General features: G+C 41.1%; 1 protein-coding gene across 4 annotated transcripts in view; it reads right to left on the bottom strand.

The window, feature by feature from the left end:
- Positions 1–15,339, bottom strand: part of pkib (protein kinase (cAMP-dependent, catalytic) inhibitor beta) — a 120,455-nt gene that overhangs the window by 84,897 nt on the left and 20,219 nt on the right. The gene's annotated exons all lie outside the window — the stretch shown is intronic.

A 15,339-nucleotide genomic window follows, 5' to 3' on the forward strand; every position in this document is an offset into this window, starting at 1 on the left:
AAATCTCATTCTCTCAGTTCCTTTAAAATCCTGCAAAACTCACTAAGTTAATTATTTTCACTCGCTGATGTTAACCTCTCAATTCTGAGCCTTTGTCATCTCCACATTTGTGTTTGTCTTCACTCTTTTTTACATTTTCTGTACTTCTCCTCCTGGCTTCCTCTCAATTTTCTGTCTCTTCAAAATCTCAAATGTACTTTAATTATTTCCTCGGATATACCTTTTAAACTATATAGCTGTGCTTTTCATATTTCCTGGTACACATGAATACCTGTTTGATTGAGGTCACCCGATATGGACTTGCCATGCAAGCGACAATTAGCAACATCCCCTGACAGTAGGGAGTTTGGGGCATTTGATGGCCACAGGATAGTTGAGAGCAATGGTGAATGTAAAGTTCTGGAGTAGGATATTTCAATGAGGAGTGGAACTGGTTGGGAGACTGGAATCGAATCATGGTGCAAGACCTTCCGGATCTGCTAAAGCACAGACTCATGATCAAGGAACATTGTGGAAATGAAGCAAAATGGTGCCATTAGTGATGTTTAGCACAAAAGCAAAAAGGGCCTGTGGAGCCAATGTCAAAAACACAAACAAGCAGAGCAGAGATGTACACAGCAAAGAAAACAGCAAGGATGGTATTAATGGGGTTGTTCTTAAAAAAAGGCAAATATGTAGCTAGTTTAGTTCAGTTGTCACATATTGGATCAACTATCAATATTACTACAAATTGCGCTCGGTTCAGTTTTTATTCAAAAACTCATTTTCTACATTTCAATACTGACTACTTTTGCAAAGTGCCTCATTTGATTGAATGCATTGGTACACCCGGGGGCTGTGAAAAATGCTGTATAATTAAAATCTGTCTTTCAATTATCCAACTGCTGGAGGTATAGATGTATACATGGGCTTGGTTCCAAGACAGGCCAAACACAGCCAACAGGTTTAACCAGGAGGACAATGACAACGAGCAGATTCTCTCAATTGCTAGCCCTATGGTCAGATTCACAGCTGTCTCAGGTGCACCTATTCATCTGAAACACAAAACGCTACATTGACCTCCAAGTCAGTTATGAAAAGTAAACATTATTGCTCAGTACTGTAGATCTAGTCATTTCTACTCCTCTCGGAGGCTAACTTGCTCCTTAGTAACTTGCCACTCCAAGTCCCAGAGCCAGTGGGAGGGAGTAAAGCTAAAGTATTCAAGGTCAGTGTGGTGAGAGCAGAAGGTCAACACTTGGGAGCTGCTAGTAAGAGGGGAAGATTGAGCAGAAGGTCACAGCTGGAAGGAATTAGCTGGTAAGCTTGGATCAGAGTGCAGGCAGGCTGCATTCCTCTTTTAAAAAGTTCATGCCAGGTGATTCGAGCAGTGAATTTAACATTTTTAATTTATGAACAAAAAGTTTCTTTATTGGGGAGGAGATGAGAAAGGGAGTGAGGCCAGCAGTTAAAGGAGGACACCTGGAGTTCTAACAGATGTCAGAAACAGCAGTAGGGCTGAGAAGAGAAAACAAAAATTGACAGCAATCGCCATTACCCAAAGAAAGCAAAATCAGTGAGTAACCATAGTGTCACAGATCATGGTGGCTCAGTGGTTAGCACTGTTGCCTCACAGCACCAGGGACCTGGGTTTGATTCCAACCGTGTTAGCATGGACTTCTGCCAGGTACTCCAGTTTCCTCCCACAGTCTAAAGATGTACAGGTTAGGTAAACTGGCCGTGCTAAATTGCCCACTGTGTTCAGGAATGTGTAGGCTAGGTGCTTTAGTCAGGGGAAATGTACAGCAATAGAGTAGGAGAATGGGTCTGGGTGGGATACTCTTCAGAGGGTCGGTGTGGACTTGTTGAGCCAAATGGATTGTTTCTGCACTGGAGGGATTCCATGATTCTGTTGGGATTTGATGACTGCATGGTTCCCCAGAGATCAGAGATCAATCAGATCACTGGAAGGCAACATACTGTACAGTTAGATGACCACAAGAGTACAAGGCAAACAATGTACTTAGTTTTAAGTTTTGGCTATCAGGGAATTACAAGTTAATGTCAAGACCATTATAGGAGGGTAGAAAGCATGTTCAGTTTAAGAACTAACAGTCACACAAAACATGTTTAAGATAGATTTTCCTAATACAATTTTAATATTTTAAAATATTCTCTCAAAGCTTAAATTAGAATTGTGTTCATACATTTGACAAATATCTTCTTTCATTGCTTAGAAGGATCAAAATCCCAATAGTTAAGCACATCAATGATTTTCACAATCTTTGACACAATTGTTCCTACATTGAAAGCGGTTTTCATTTTAGCTGCAGAACTGCACAGAGATCAGTGCTAGTTTCCTCTGGGAATTCTGTGCTTCATTTGAAGGTTGTTTCAGATATACCTAGATATGCCTCTCTGTTTCAGAGCACACAGATGATGGTATAAAAGGTACACTATAACTGAACATGCATATATTTGCCTGCATGTCTCCTTTGGTTGTCAACTCTGGTAGCTTCATCACTTGACCTTTTCTGACCCCAGTCTCATATTCCTGGTCGCCCTATATTCATCAATTTTCACAACACACCTTTCCATGCCACTTAGTAAACAAACATGTTTTCAATAGCTCATTGGTTCACATTTGGCTATTAGCTTTATTATCCCATCTCTAATTATTTTGTTACTAAATTATCAAAGAAAGGTTACTTTTTTATTCCTAGTACATCAGTGGCTCTTTGTCCATTTTCAATACCTAGAGACTCCAGGGCAATCGTGGAGGGTTGTTAACCCTCATGCCACGTTGGATCATATTCTTTCGCCAATCCCCACAAAAAGAGGGATGCACCTGTATCAGTGACACTTTTAAATATTCCAAGGGAAACAGGCAAAGTTTATGGTTAACACATATTTTAAAGAAGGTGGCTACTTCACTTTATAGCCATGATTTGGAGATGCCGGTGTTAGACTGGGGTATACAAAGTTAAAAATCACACAACACAAGGTTATAGTCCACTGCTCCAAAAACTAGTGCGCTTCCAATTAAACCTGTTGGACTATAACCTGGTATTATGTGATTTTTCACTTTATGGCAATACAGAATTAATAAAGAACTCAGCTAGCAAAGAAGCAGTGCATTGGGAGGGGAAACTCTGCAACTATAGGTAGCAAGTACAAAGGAATCAGGCTACTTGAAGAACAATGACCCTCAACCCTAAAGGGTGGGGCTCTACCTTTGATACAGAGGGTTTGTCAAGAACAATTCAGAGGTAGCCCAGCAGTACTGAGGCAAGGCTCAATTTACATATTTCTCAGGACCTGAGCCAAGGATAGGAGAAAGTGAGGACTGCAGATGCTGGAAATCAGAGCTAGAAAAGCGAAGGGCTTATGCCCGAAACGTCAATTCTCCTGAGCCAAGGATAGCATAGCTCACATCCTTCAAGCATTACCCTACAGTCATAAAAATTGAAAACAAATTAATCTTACACCAGTTACTGCAAACGTTTTTTTGACAAATTTGTTGTAAAAATACAGGACATGAGAAAAGAGGGAGTACATGATTGACAGTTACGAATCAAACATTTGGGGTGAAGAGCCAATACACTTTTTCAAATGAAGTGGGAAAACAGTGCATCTCGAGGATGAGCCTGTCACCAGGAAACAGCAGCAGAGAGGAGACGGAAAAGTAAGAGGCAAGCGGTAATGTGAGAAAACCTCCGGGAACATGACTAACCTGAGTCAACAACCCTGTAGTACAGACATCCATGAGAAAGTGTATATGTAGGAGAAGGCATGCATAGGGAGAAAAATTAAGGGAACAGGCCACTGGAATCTAAATGAGCAGACTAAGTTTCAGAGTTAAAAGACCTCAAAATTCTAGTTGCTGCTACAAAATCCAGTGACAGTAATCTAGAAAGATAGTTATTTCAGAAAAGTAATATTTATAATCAATCCAATTAGACACATTATGAAGTGTTTCCAGGGCAGGTGCAATTTGACCCAAACTTAGTGACACTAATCATTGTACACAAGACCCTAATCAAGGTCATCTGTACCAGCGTCTCCAATTCACATTTGTACACAGACATTCGTTCCCACTGATAGCAAGACTGAGTAAAATGCCAATATTTTAAATGCCAGCAAACTCAGTCTGGGAGCAAGATATATATTTAACATCACTGCATTTAGCCAAAAAACAGATTTTTGAGCATTATAGAAAATGTAATGTTATCTCACTTACCATGTCCCAAGTCAATTAGCTCATTACAGAATACCACAGAAATGCACAGGAGGTATCTTTTTTTTCCCTGGAAGATGATGAGTCAATAGTTGAGAGGTACAAAGTGCTCAGAAAACTCAGGTTTTTCCAGCAGCTACGGATAAAAAAAAGGTCCAAGGACCCTTCAAAGCACTTTCCAGGTAATGCAGTGTTATGCCTGCACTTCTTTGATTCTGATTTACTGTATTCACTGCCAGGAGTATGCTCTACTGTACACTGGTGAGAACAAATGTAGATTGCAGGACTGCTTTGTGCAACACCTCTGCTCTTTTTTCAGAAATGACACCAAACCTTCCAGTTTCTGTTATTTTAACCATTTTGACTTCTGCTAACATTTCTGTCCTCAGCCTACTCCTGTGTTCCAGTGAGGCCCAATGCATGCTGGAGGATCAGCCCCGAAATTTCCAATTCGGCATTTTATAGCCTTCAGGACTTAACATTAAATTCAGACCATGATTCTGCCCTTTGTTTTGCATCCCTCCCCTACCCCATTGCTACCTGTTATCGATTATCAACACCGACCATTAACACTTAGTCTTCATTTATTCCCGTACTCTAATACCATTTGCGCTGACGTTGCCTTTTACTTATGTACCCTTATCTGCTCAATTTGCTCTTACACCTCACTTTTCCATCACATAAATGCCATTATTTTTCCAGCCCCTTCAATTCTGAAAAAAAAGCACATTGGACTCAAAATGTTAACTCAGTTTTTTTTCTCCAGAGAGGCTGCAAACCTCTACCGTTTCTCAAGCACTTAGTTTGTATTTCAGATCTCCAGATCCCAGTACTTTGCTTTTACTTCAGAGCTAAATCCTTCCTCAGAAATCATATCCAACATTTTGGATCCTTCTGTCAAATTTCAGCCACTTATTTAGAAAGAAGCAAAATTAAAATGTTTCAGATTAATGTTCTTTCATCAAATCATCAAGACAGAACATTAACTGTTTCTCTCCATTGCCAAACCTGTTGAGTATTTCAAAGTATTTCTCAGTTATATTTCAAAATTCAAGTTATGTTTGCCCATGTACTGTTTTCTTTTAAACTTTAATTTGCACATTACAGAAAAAATACCATTTTGCTGAATGTTTGACAAAAAGCTTCATCAGGATAATTTGCAAGAGTAGCAAACGTAGGGGAAAAAGATTTTTATATCGCATTAGAAGGGAGGAGCTTGATTGGTTGAGGTGTTGCCATGGAGTATGCATCAATTGGATCGGAGGTAGATTGAGATCGCAGCCTCTCCAATAAACTGACAGCCACTCAGCTCTCAGTGCCATCAGCAGGATTTGATCCTGTCTTAGCTTTCATTAGGCACAGGCTATAAATATCTGCAGATGAGCAAGGTTTAAACAGAAGTTGAATTCCCAGTAGATCTTTTAAAATCTTATTAAAATCTGTGACTTCCTGTCAAAAGCAAATTAATCCTTCCGGAATGTTATTTATGTCATTTTTAAAAAAGACAGCGTTCCAAAAGAAATGCAGCTAAACTAACAAAACAGAATCAAAGGCAAAGGCAATCTGGGCATGTCTCCAAAGACATTGCTAAAAATAAAAAAGGAAGAATTTTCACAATTGATGCTCTTCACCCAAAACCTCCAAAGAAAATAAATCTTTGCACCTTTGCTGTTCAAATTCAGTTTAGGCATGCATCAACTTAAAAATATCTCCTTTGGGAACTCTTATGATATAGTGGTAGTGTCCCTATCTCTTGGCTAGAAGATTCAGGTTCAAGTCCGACCAGTGACAAAGGTAGGTCATAACATCTGACTAAATTGTAGCAAATATTTATAATTATTCTCAGTCAAACTGCTTTTGTATCTCTGACCTCATTTCTTAAGGCTACAGAAGTACAGTGTTGGGAATGTGTTGCTCAAGGTGTAATTAAGCTTTTACCCCCCATTTTATAACACGACAGCCCTTTAATGGAAATGCTAACTTTCCTGGGCCTGTGCCAGTGATTTTATTTAAATTTATTTCATGGTGAAATGTGTACACTGCAAACTGGAATGCAGTCTATTCTCAGAAAGTGGTAGGAACATCATTAATGTGCGAGGTGTCCATGTTACACATGCAGGAAAGACTAGCACACTGGGTACGGGGTTACACAATACCAGGTTCTAGTCCAACAGGTTTAATGGGAAGCACACTAGCTTTTGGAGCGTCACTCCTTCACATGATGAGGTAGCGACACTCCAAAAGCTAGTGTGCTTCCCATTAAACCTGTTGGACTAGAACCTGTTGTGTGATTTTTAACTTTGTACACCTCAGTCCAAAACCAGCATCTCCAAATCATGGATATGGGATAGTTTCTTTGGAAGTTTCAGCAAAAACCCATAAAGAATTTGCCGAGGAATGGACTGTCAATACAGTCCCAGAAAATGGTGACAACAGGAAATATAAATCAACTCCTGATGACCTTGATGATGGCATGAACTAGGTCAAAAGGTTCAGTTCTTTGCCCTAGATTCTTTAACAAAGGTTTCTCTGGTATTGCTAACGTTTCGGTTCCGAGGACGGATCACTCAACCAGAAACGTTAACTCTGCTTTCTCCCCATAGATGCTGCCAGACATGCTGAGCTTTTCCACCAACTTCAGTTTTTGTTTCTGATTTACGGCATTTGCAGTTCTTTCAGTTCTCTCTGGTATGGTATCTGCCCATTTCTGTTGTCACTCGGCTAGGATTTATGCATCTATGTTGCTTAGATGTGACATTTTAGCAGAGAACAGTGCACCGTGCCAAGGGGATTTTTGCCAAGCAGAAAGTAGAATTTTTTTTAAAATGTACCTTTTTTTTAAAAAAGATATAAAGTCAGGAAGCTATAGATTATGTGCAAGCTATGTATTGCAGGACAATGTGGTCAAAACACATTGTTAACTTCCAATTCCTGTAAATTCAAAATGGTCATGCTTTTAGACTCAAAATTGTACTTCTTTCTGCTCTCCATGTGACTGGTGGATTGATACGTTATTGTCCAGAACCTCACTGTAGTTTAGCAGTAAATTTGGCATCCTGGGTGCATATTCACAAAGAATTACTTCCCAACCCTTTATCATTAATACTATGTAACTGATGGACAAAGATGCATTCAGAAATTTCTTCAATGATGACTCATTGTCCCAAAGGCCTTCATAACAAAATGAAATCCTTGGAAGCACAAGCACTGGTGTGACACAAGGACAAAAAGACACAAAAAAAGTGGTAAGGATGTAAGTGATATTAAACTGGCTTTGAAATTCTGCACTGAGCTGAAAATGTGTTGCTGAAAAAGCGCAGCAGGTCAGGCAGCATCCAAGGAACAGGAGATTCGACATTTAGGGCAAATGCGCTTTTCCAGCAACACATTTTCAGCTCTGATCTCCAGCCCTCACTTCCTCCCCTTTGAAATTCTGCAGCCTATGAGAACAGCTTCACAGAAGTAAAAAAAATTGAAGAAAATATGAATTTGAGCAATGGAGTGAATCTCAGTTTCAGAAATGGATATGCAATCTATTCAAACAAGTTTTAAGTGATGCAAGGAGAATGGCCAGGAACTGATAACAGATGGTCAGGAGACTATCAAATGTAGAGTTATGGTTAATGACACAAACAACAAATGTGCTGACAGCCGTGAACTCCCTGCTGTTTGTCCAGTTCTCTCATTCACGTGAAAAATAGCCTCCATGAGCGTTCTGTCATTCTGATCAATTGCCTCACAGCCAATGAGGAACTGACCTATCCAAGGTTGTCAGGTACAAAAATATGAAAATCTAAACAAGTTATATTTTCAAAACAAAGTGGAGTATCAGCAGTAATTCATCATGACCTGAGCTGTTATATTGTCCACATGGCGGCTGTGCATTGTACATAACAGCACAAGGCAAAATAAATTGCTTCAGTGTAGACATGTCCAATGTCACACAACTCAGTATAAAAATAGAATGGAAGTCAGAAAACAAACTTGTGAGGATGGTGTACTATTATTTTCACTGGGCTTATAATTCAGGACCCTATCTAATATACTGGGAGCAATTAATTAATAAAACATAGAACTAAGAGCTAATCTCAGTAGTAGAGCTGTGGAACTGCTACAAATTTAATAACCCATCTGGTTCATTTTTAACAGGAGAAAATTGGTCATATTTACCATGGTAAAGCCTGATGATTGTACCACATTCAATGCCAATGCAATTCCTCAAATATTTTCTAATCAATCAATCTGTTCACAGAGGTTACTAAACCCAACTGGTGTAGGTAGGACTTGAACCCAGGCCTTCTGGCTCAGAGATAGCGATTCCTCAGTTATTGAAGCCAGTGTTCATGTGAAAATCTGGATAACATTCAGTTCTGGACCTATAAGTGGCAAATAAAGTTTGTGCCAAACAGATGTCAGGCAATGACCATCTTCAACAATACAGGATCTAAGCACTTCCCCTTGGCATTATCATTGCTTAAACATCACCATCAGCACTTTATAGGGTACCACAGACTACAGCCTGAACTGGACTAGCCATGTCAAAACTGTGACTACAAGAACTGGTCAGAGACTAGGAATTCTGTGATGTGCAAGTCTCCACCTAACTTGTCCATCATATAAGTCCAAGTCAGGAAGGAGAGTCAGGAAGGAGATGGAACACTGTCCAGTTGCTATGATGGTCATCACCAGCCATGTCAACATTGCACACTTGATCGATATCTCATCTCTCAACTTAAAGATTCAATCAAAAACAGAAATTGCTGGAGAAACTAAGCAGGTCTGGTAGCATCGGTGGGTCTTCTGACCATTCATCAAAACTGCTTTCTCTCCACAGATGCTGCCAGATCTGCTGAGAATAGAATAGAATCCAGAATAGATTCCCTACAGTGAGGAAACTGGCCCTTTGACCCAATTCCATACCAACCCTCTGAAGAGTAACCCACCCAGACCCATTCCTCCACCCTATTATTTAACCCTGACTAATGCATCTAATCTACACATCCCTGTTTACTATAGGCAATTTAGCACAGCCAATTCACCTAAACTGCACATCTTTGGACTGCTCCAGCAAGTTCTGCTTTTGTTTCAAATTTTCAGCATTTAGTTCTATTTTATCAGAAAGATTCACTCCCTCCACCACCGGTTTAGTGGCAGCAGGTTATACTACATACAAGATGCACTGCAGCAACTCATGAACATTCATAGAACATAGAACAGTACAGCACAGAACAGGCCCTTCAGCCCACGATGTTGTGCTGACCATTGATCCTCATCTATGCACCCTCAAATTTCTGTGACCATATGCATGTCCAGTAGTCTCTTAAATGTCCCCAATGACCTTGATTCCACAACTGCTGCTGGCAACGCATTCCATGCTCTCTCAACTCTGTGTAAAGAACCTGCCTCTGACAACCCCTCTAAACTTTCCTCCAACCAGCTTAAAACTATGACCCCTCGTGTTAGTCATTTCTGCCCTGGGAAATAGTTTCTGGCCATCGACTCCATCTATGCCTCTCATTATCTTGTATACCTCAATTAGGTGCCCTCTCCTCCTACTTTTCTCCAACGAAAAAGTCCAGGCAGGATCTTGGTAAACCTCCTCTGAACCCTCTCCAAAGCATCCACATCTTTCCTATAATAGGGCGCAGTATTCCAAGTGCAGTCTAACCAAAGTTTTATAGAGCTGCGCTGAAAAGGTGTTGCTGGAAAAGCGCAGCAGGTCAGGCAGCATCCAAGAGCAGGAGAATCAACGTTTCAGGCATGAACCCTCCTTCAGGAATGATTCTCCTCATTCCTGAAGGGCTCATGCCCGAAACGTCAATTCCCCGCTCCTTGGATACTGCCTGACCTGCTACGCTTTTCCAGCAACACATTTTCAGCTCTGATCTCCAGCATCTGCAGTCTTCACTTTCTCCTTTTATAGAGCTGCAACAAGATCTCACGACTCTTAAACTCAATTCCCCTGTTAATGAAAGCCAAAACACCATATGCTTTCTTAACAACCCTGTCCACTTGGGTGGCCATTTTAAGGGATCTATGTACCTGCACACCAAGATCCCTCTGTTCCTCCACAGTGCCAAGAATCCTATCCTTACTCCTGTACTCAGCTTTCAAATCCGACCTTCCAAAATGCATCACCTTTCATTTATCCAAGCTGAACTCCATCTGCCACCTCTCAGCCCATCTCTGCATCCTGTCAATGTCCCGCTGCAGCCGACAACAGCCCTCTATACTGTCGACACCTCCAACCTTTGTGTCGTCTGCAAACTTGCTGACCCATCCTTTAATCCCCTCATCCAAGTCATTAATAAAAATTACAAACAGTAGAGGCCCAAGGACAGAGCCCTGTGGAACACCACTCACCACTGACCTCCAGGCAGAATATTTTTCTTCGAGTTTCACTCGCTGTCTTCTGTTGACCAGCCAATTCTGTATCCAGACAGCTAAGTTCCCCTGTATCCCATTCTTCCTGACCTTCTGAATGAGCCTACCATGGGGAACCTTATCAAATGCTATCAAATTCATGATAGCACCTTGCATGCATTTCTAGGTGGTTGAGGTCACAGGGGCACTAGATATATGGCAACAAAGTTTCCCTTTGAACCATCTTGACTTGGAACTGTAATTATTGTTCTTTGACTATCATTAGGTCAAAATCCTGGAACTCCCCTCCTCATAGCACTGTGGATTAACTGGTGTCAGATGAATTAGAGCGGTTCAAGGCAATGGCTCATCACTACTTTTTCAACGGCATTTAGAGATGAACAAATGTGGGCCTTGTCAGTGATATCTAAATCCCATGCTAGAATAGCAAACAAAAAGGCTAATTCAAATCTTCAAACAAAATGCAATTTAAAATGTACAATGAGGTGAATACTACACAAACCATTGCAGCTACCAAAACCTAAACACAGCAGTAAAAACAGTAAAAAGGACAAGTGCACCTGCTATCTACGTGGCACTTAATCAGACATCACTTTTTGTTAATGTCTTGTGTGTGTGTGAGAGAGAGAGAGAGAGAGAGAGAGAGAGAGAGAGAGAGAGAGAGAAAAACAGAATGCAATCCTCCCCACACAAAACTAACAACTGTAACATCACACTTCTATTAATAGAAGACATTATTCATTTGCTGGTTATGGGATTTACAATCCAACCCCAACTAAGCAGAAACAAGATTAAAAAAGTGGGTCATCCACGTGCTGCCAGATAATTTATCCATCCTTTCCTCACCTGTTTGGTATCTATATTGACTTTAAGAAAAGGCACCCATCTGAAGACAGTAGTCTTTTCCTTTAAACATATATTTGTAGGTTGAGGAGATTCTGGAAGCCCAACTCAAATTTGAAATTCGACTTGAGCAGAGAAGCCACTGTGGCTAAACAATTTACAAAAAGGGATGAGGCTGTGAAGAGGGGCCTTGAAAGTCAGATTTCTTTACACTTTTCATCATGGAGCAAGTGGAATAGACCAACGAGACATTAATAAAACAAGCAGTTCTGTAGCTAAGGTAGCCCCAGCCTTTTTGCCGTGACAATGGATAAAGCATCGAAGACAACATGCTACCCAAACGTAGGGAGCTAAACTTGGAACCCAAATACCTACACCAACATAAATTCACAAGCACTTCAAAGGAAGTTTGTTTTCCAGCTTTCTTTGGGTAACACTGTTGTATGCACTCCTTGCCTTTAAAGGAAGTTCATCCATTGTACGCAGATTACCACTACACTCTTTTTTTCTCACCCCACGCACACCTCCCAGGTTACAGGTTCAGGAGGGGTTTTTGGAGAAATCTTTGCGATTTTGTAGGCGGGCACAGTACACTAGTGATCCATGTTTAAGGTAGTAGATAGGATGCCAAATACGTGGACTCTTTGCCCTGGATAGTATTGAACTGTGGGCACTTTCTTTCATTAAAAGGGTGAGTACATAGGAGTGGAAGAGAGAAAACAAATGAAAGGGTCTTGAAAACAAAAATTCAGTCGATAATCAAATAGGGAAATCTCTATTTCTCCCCACCCAAGATCACATTAAGTTGTCAGGAGTGACCCAGAGCTGCAGGGAAGTTCTTGGCTATTATTGACCTCCATTACCATATACAAGGCAATACTCCTCCAGCTGTGGAAAAGCAGAGTGTTACAGGGATAGAGCTATACACTCTAAATGTGACAGATACATTAAACAATGAACGTGGCAAACCATCACCACGTAGAAATCTTAGCAGCACTTATACACTTAATGATAAAGGTCCTAGGGAATGTTGCTGAACAAAGAGACCTTGGAGTGCACGTTCATAGCTCCATGAAAGTGGAGTCACAGGTAGATAGGATAGTGAAAGCAGTATTTGGTATGCTTTCGTTTATTGGTCGGAGTATTGAGTTCAGGAGTTGGGAGATCATGTTGCGGCTGTACAGGACATTAGTTAGGCCACTGTTGGAATATTGCGTGCAATTCTGGTCTCCTTTCTATCAGAGGTTGTAAAACTTGAAAGGGTTCAGAAAAGATTGACAAGGATGTTGCCAGGGTTGGAGGATCTGAGATACAGGGAGAGGCTGAACAGGCTGGGGGGAGGGGGGGGGGGGCTTTCCCTGGACCATTGGAGGCCGAGGGATGACCTTATGGAGGTTTATAAAACCATGAGGGGCATGGATAGGGTAAACCTTTTCCCAGAGGTGGCGGAGTCCAGAACCAGATGGAATTAGGGTGAGGGGGGAAAAAGATGTAAAAGAGACCTAAAGGGCAATTCTTTCATGCAAACGGTGGAGTGTGTATGGAATGAGCTGCCAGGGGAAGTAGTGGAGACTAGTATAATAGCAATATTTAAAAGGTATCTGGACAGGTATGTGAATAGGTTTGGAGGGATATGGGCCGGGTGCTGGCAGGGTGGGACTAGATTGGGTTGGAATAGCTGGCCGCCATGGACGGGTTGGACCGAAGGGTCTGTTTCCACGCTGTACATCTCTATGACTCTATGATTTTATTACCAATGTCACATAACCACCAATCATAAGTAGTCAACAATGTTCTAGCACTAAGGAATACAAATGAATTTGCCTGCATAAAATAAAAATACATAATCATAAAAACAATGGCAGAGTCAAGAAACCATAAATGCTCACGAAATCTAATGGAAACATGGCGATTTCTGAACTACAGCAATATAATTGCACTTAAATGACTTAAACAGGTATCCCACTGACGATTAAATCTAGAAATTCTCTCTTCCAGATAATTATTGGAGTTTCAATTAAAAAAAAATCATTGCTTGATGGCCAAATCCTATCTTGATTAGTTCAACCTGAATTGGATTCTAGTTAGTTAAACAGCAAAGTGTTTTGTTGACCACCACAAATAAATCAGATCGGATTCCCAGTTTTATTCACCCTTCAAAAAGGCATTGGCTGGATTCGGTTGCAACATAAGAAAAAAAAACTATCCCAATTGATGGCCTGTCCCATGCATTCAGACTATTTGTCACTCTGGAGAAGACTGCAGGTTCACACCAGAAAATTAATCCCTCAGGAGAAATTTCTTGTTGCACAACCACCTCACTACTCACTTTAAAATACAACTTACTGACTTTCACGATGTGTGAGAAAGTTAGGGCAATTGGTTCCTGATAAAGGGACTGTTACTGACTGAATGTGCAACCAAACTGGAATTTTCTAGTTCATTGAAACCATCTGAAAAACAAACCTCATGATCTGCTCGGGATAGCTATTCTCCCAACACAGCTGGATACCAGAAATCATTTTATAGAAATCTCCTCTCCATGCCACATTGAACTGGACTCCTTTTGTTCTTTTAGTACTGCCATGTCTTCATTTCAATTATATCGGCCCATTGATAAAATTAAATTAAGATTTCAATAGGAATTTAAGAAAGCAAAAGGTGAAAACAGACCAAGCGACCCAAAGTCCAGTCCTTTCACAGTCCGAGCAGAATGGTGAACAGCCTTGTGTTTTAGTCAACACTCTTGCTGGGGTCAGAAACTTGTGGTACATATCCCACTCCATGATCAGAGCATATAAAATTAAGACTGATGCACCAATGTAGTGGAAGATGCTGCATCGATGCTGATGTTGCCTTTTAGATGAGGTGTTAAGACAAGGCCCCATCTGCTCTCTCAGTTCAACATAAAAAGGTCCCATGGCACTATTTAAAAGAACAAGGGTATTATCCCACACCTTGGACAATATTTATTCTGTGATCAGTATCACTAAAACAAAACCAAATATTATCATCATCTGCCACTTGTGGGAGTGGGTTCTGCACAAATTGGCTGCCTACAGCTGCCAAGTGTTTTGAGATGTCCAATTGTTTAGAGTGCGACTGCAACTCTTTCTTGCTGTCAATCCATTTAACATCCAGGAGTCTGTTTAAACATATAGTATTTTGGAACTAGTAGGTTCAGAAAAGAAAGACCATGAAACTTGTTCAGATTATCACCGACTCACTAACGTGTTTTAGGGAAGTGAACTTGCCATTCACCTTTCCAGTGTCACACGCATTCCCAAAGAACAAGTTAAACAAATTGGAGACAGTAGGACTGCAAATGCTAGAGAGTCTGTGTAGTGCTGGAAAAGGTGCAGCAGATCATGCAGCATCAGAGCAGCAAGAGTGTAGACATTTTGGCATAATCCATCATCTACCCAAGGGAGGTTGGGATGGCAATAGACAAACAAAGGTAGGAGGCGATTTTGATTGGTCGGTGGGAAGTATGGAGCGAATAGGTAGGAAGGAAGATGGACAGGTAGGTCCAGTCAAGAAGGCAATGCAGAGTCAGAGGGTAGGATCTGAGTTCGGGCGGGCTGGGGGAGGGGAAATTTGGAAACTTGCGAATTCAATGTTGAGGCCGTGCGGTTGTAGGCTCTTGAGGTGGAAGAGGAGGTGTTCCTCCTCCAGTTTGTAGGTGGTCTTGTTTACACAGTGAAGGAGGCCCAGAACGGACATGTCATCGCCGGGCGGGGGTGGGAGTCAAGAGTTGAAATGGATGGCCACGGGAAGGTGGGGTTGGTTGGTTGGTGCATATGGACCAAAAGATTGGAGATATACCACAAACTTTATTGTCAATCCACTGACATCCCATGGCATTGAGCTACCAATTGGTTGTACATGAGAAAAAC

This window comes from Hemiscyllium ocellatum, chromosome 30 (assembly GCF_020745735.1).
Source record: "Hemiscyllium ocellatum isolate sHemOce1 chromosome 30, sHemOce1.pat.X.cur, whole genome shotgun sequence".
In the NCBI taxonomy this organism is placed as follows: Eukaryota; Metazoa; Chordata; class Chondrichthyes; order Orectolobiformes; family Hemiscylliidae; genus Hemiscyllium; species Hemiscyllium ocellatum.